The sequence below is a fragment of the Dermacentor variabilis genome, chromosome 2, assembly GCF_050947875.1.
Source record: "Dermacentor variabilis isolate Ectoservices chromosome 2, ASM5094787v1, whole genome shotgun sequence".
NCBI classification, from domain to species: Eukaryota; Metazoa; Arthropoda; class Arachnida; order Ixodida; family Ixodidae; genus Dermacentor; species Dermacentor variabilis.
This window is the reverse complement of record NC_134569.1, coordinates 17015979-17020254: the sequence shown is the minus strand read 5'-3', so window position 1 is coordinate 17020254 and position 4276 is coordinate 17015979. Positions and strand designations below refer to the sequence as shown.

At 49.2% G+C, this 4276-nt stretch overlaps 1 pseudogene; it reads right to left on the bottom strand.

The window, feature by feature from the left end:
* Positions 1-1457: 1457 nt before the first annotated feature.
* On the bottom strand, positions 1458-1637 carry LOC142573475 (U2 spliceosomal RNA; annotated as a pseudogene).
* Between the last annotated feature and the right edge of the window lie 2639 nt (positions 1638-4276).

The following is a 4276-nucleotide window of genomic DNA, read 5'->3' as shown; positions in this document are numbered from 1 at the left end:
TTGCGAAGTTAATAGATTTAGTCATTATAATAGTGCAAATGTAGATTATTGGCAGCTTTATAAGCGATAAGAAACAATTAAAAAAGAAAGAAGCTTTATCACAGAAGTTAACAAGTATTGCTGAATGGGTGAGTTTATTTGTGCTTCAAATTGTCTACTTTTAGCGCAACTGAGTTTGAGTATGAAGGAGAAAGGGCAGGTAACAGGATGAGCGCTAACTTCCAGCTGGTTTTATTTCAACACCCTAATGCACCATAGGTTCATGGAATAAAACCAGGTGGAAGTAAGCACTCATCCTATCACTTGCCTTTTTCCTTCGTACTCAAATTGAGTTGCGCTAAAGCAAGACAAGAATTTGATCAGAGAGTACCCATATGATCAGATTTATGCATACAGGGATACACAGGGCTCCATAGAAAATGCATGGGGAAGCCTATGGTAGGGTGGGCCAAATGAAATTTGAGGGTGCGCCGACTAAAAGGGGCCCTGAACTACTCTTTATCGAAGTCATGAAATGCATTTCAAGTTAGACTATTTCAAAAATACATTGCCGCAAAAAGTTGTTCAGTGCGTTCAGAAGAAGCGCAGTGATTAACAATAAAACACACCGTTCGCCGTGCTTCCGCTCCTTCTTCAATGATTTGCACCGTGAAGGCTACGGCGGCGCGGGGTGTGCCCACAACTGAACGTCACCGTGGCACGCAGTCCAAACTTGATTTTGAATGTTCACCATCATTTCCGATTTTGGCGCCTACGACGCGCCAAATGTAAGCCACTCGAGCAACTTTTAGCCAAATACGGTTTTCCTCAACAAGACGCAGCGTGCTCAGCAAGTGGGCTCATCCCGGCACACTGCGGCGGCCGCGTTATCTACGTTGCGTAGCAGACCGCAGCTACATGTAACTGCAGCGTTTACTTTGCATGCGGCTCATATGTCTGGCCGTGCTACGTGGTGCGGACCGGCTTTGTCTTGTACCAGCTTGACCGATAGATAGTAACCACATCCAACTTGCGCATTTTGAAGTGCTATCGATAGCTCATTACGAAACGAAGTCTGCTAAGGCGCCTAACCAGGAGCGGCCAAGAGTGTGTGCGTACTGGCAAGCGTGCGTGTGGTCTGACCTTAAGTTTTGAGTGGTTCGAAGACAGCTGTGTTCAAAACTAGTCGAAATTAGCGATACCCGACGGCTTCAACACCGAGAAACAGGGTGGCCAAAGTTTAATTCCTATGCAGGCCCCCGCGGCCGAGTTTAAGCAGGCCATGGTCGGCTTCTTCCAGTAGTACGTAATAATCATCGAAATTCGAAAACAGATTTTCGCTTAATTCAGCTTGTTTATTAGGCTGCGTCAATAAATGTACACAGTAACTGTAGGAAAAAGCGCACTGATCCAAACACCCTTTTTCAGCGAAGCTCTTTATGCCTAGGGTTCCGCAAATTTTGCTCCTACGTGTGCGAAAACCGTGGGCCGATGCCGCAGATTGTGCAATACCGGGTCGATCCGCGGCGGAGGTAACGCAGGCTTCAAGCACTCCGCCAACTTGCAAAAATAGGTTTAGTATCTTGGGTTCAAATAGAACCCGTATCAGGTATTAAGCTGATAACAACAGATACTACACTTTGACCTGCGTCGGCCATGTCTACGTACGCGCCGCCTTCCTTTCGTCGGCGTTCTAAGCGGTTGCCTATCTCGTTTCCTACCACTCTGCCGTGGTGGCGGTCCCGTCGAAACGTCACGCGAGTCTAGTGCGGTCCCGTCGTTCACGCGAATGTATACAAAAAAAAAAAAAACATGCGCAGCTTGCACTGGTGGTGCAAAGCTGGAGTCAACACCGGAGCTTGTGATCACCTAGCTTTTACGTGGCTTGCCTAAGTTCTTTGTAGGTTTTGCGAGGTTATGCTTCGTTGTGCTAAGTTGTTGGCAGGCTTAGCTAAGTTGCTTCTAGGTTTTGCGAGTCATATCACAAGAAGCCAACAAACCCTGACACCAGTGTTTGTTGGCTTCTTGTGATATGACTAATAAAAATCGGGCCCCTCGGTTAACCCCTTTCTTCTAGGTTTTGCGAGGTTATGCTAAGTTGCTGTCTCGGCGGGCTTGACGCTGGAAGTTTTCGGGCATTCGCAGGCTAGGATCGCTTTCTCGGCCATGTCGAGCGTTCAGGCGCCGACTCTCGCGTCCCCTGGACTGAAACTCGGGATACTCGACTCGGCGTCGCCTCTACTTAGTCACAGCTTCGGCGCGGTGTTCCGAATCAGCTCGGCGGCGACGCATCGCTTCTCGCTTGGCAGTACGGCGCTCTTCCTGGTAAGCCGCTTTTTCTTGGGTATCCGGACTTCTGTTTTCCCATGGCAGCAGCACGTGCGCACGGAGTAGAAGAGACGAGAGGTGTGTCGCCGCATAGGCTGTTCCGAGCTTGTACTCGCCTGTGATCTCACGACTCCGCCCTACGCGCGTGGGGCGCGAGGAAGTTACGTGGTTCGGTGCTCTCGCAGGTGGTTGCCTTAATTTTCCTAGTAACGCTCCACGGTGAAATTAAAAGCTTAGACAGCTCCGCTGTTGAAATCACGGTGAGTTCGTACCTTTGATCAAAATTCTGTGGCACTTCTGTGTCGTGTGCTAAACGGCTTCGCTGGTCATCTACCTTCACAGAGTGGAATGGCTCCTGATATTTTTATTGATGTCAGCCATTTGCCAATAGCAGTCACGTATGGGAGCCTGCAATATCACGACATAAAGCGTCCAGAAAAGAGTGAGAAGAATGCTTCTGCTGAAAAGGGAGCGTTCGAGAGAAAGGTGACTTCGCGCTCCGCTTGCGAGATTCACGCGCCATGCATGACTGCAAAATTTGACTTATGTTCACAGCAGTGTGTATGCTATCCACTGAATGTTTTTGCACCAAGCGCGAGGGGTGGTTCAGGGCCCCTTTAAACTTTGTGGTGGGTCAACTTAAATTTGGGGGTGGGCCAAGTTTGAGGGTCGGCCAAATTAAAATTTGTGGGTGGGCCAAATTTGAGGGTGGGCCAACTTAGAACTTAGAAATGGGCCAGCTTAAATTAGAGAATGGGCCAACTTAAATTTGTGGGTGGGCCAACTTGAAATTTGGGGTGGCCCATATGAAATTGGGCACGGGCCAACTTAGAATTTAAGAGTGGGCCAACTGAAATTTGGGAGTGGGCCAATTTACATTTGGGCATGGGACAACTTGAACTTTGGGCGTGGACTGCCTTTAAATTTGAGGATGCGCCAACTTAAATTAGGGGGTGGACCAACTTGAAAGTTGGGGATGGGCCAACCTAAATTCGGGTTGGGCCAACTTAGAATTTGGGGGTGGGACAATTTGAAATTTAGACGTGGCCCAACTAAAATTTGGGGGTGCCTCAAGTTGAAACTTGGGAGGGTGGGCCAACTGTAAATTATGGGGTTGGTCAACTTGAAATTTCGGGGTCTACTTCCGTTTCTCTAGGAGCGAGCGCGCGAAGCCTCTCTAACCTCTCCGGCAGCTGCTTGGCAGTCGGCCGCAAGCGAGGGCCGCAAGCAGTCTGCGTTGCGAGCATTCTGTCGCAGCGCCGAACCTGTCTCGTATTCCGGTAACCACAGGCGATCTGGGCGTTTCGACGGATGGGTGGAGCCACAAACTCAAGCTGATGAAGCAACTTTAGCGCAGACGTACGTGAGCGGCCTGATCGGTCTGCACCGCTCAGCCTCCTGTTGGCAAAGAGCTTAACCAACCAAACAAAGAGCTAATATTGCTCTAACCTAGAGTAAAACATTTTAAACATCTACAATAACACCATGTTAATGATTACGCTCCTGCGAAAAATTTACGCCAGCAGCAAAAAAGAATACACTTCGTTACTGCTACAGTGTTTGTTTGAGCTCTGCGTCACCAGGTGGCTGCACCGTGCAGATCGTTCACGTTTGCGCTTCTGCTCATCCCGTGAAACGGCATGGTTAAGCGGCCAGGCCCTGTCCCCTCGCTTGCGTTTACCCGAATACCGGACTCGCGAAACGTTATTGTGCTATTGTACTAGTAATCCGAAGATGCCGAAGAAGCTTCTCGATCTGCTCATGAAGACGGCGTGCAGGAGCCAATCCCGCTGTCAAGAACAGGTGCAGCAACGAAAGTTCGAGTGCTTGCAAATGATACTACACGACCGTTGTAACAAAGCCAGCTTCCAGCACACACATCTCATCTACTGCACCTCTGTCTTCGACTTTGTCCTCTACCTCGACTAGCCCGAACCGAGAAAATGGGGCTTTGCCGATTGTGGCTTTG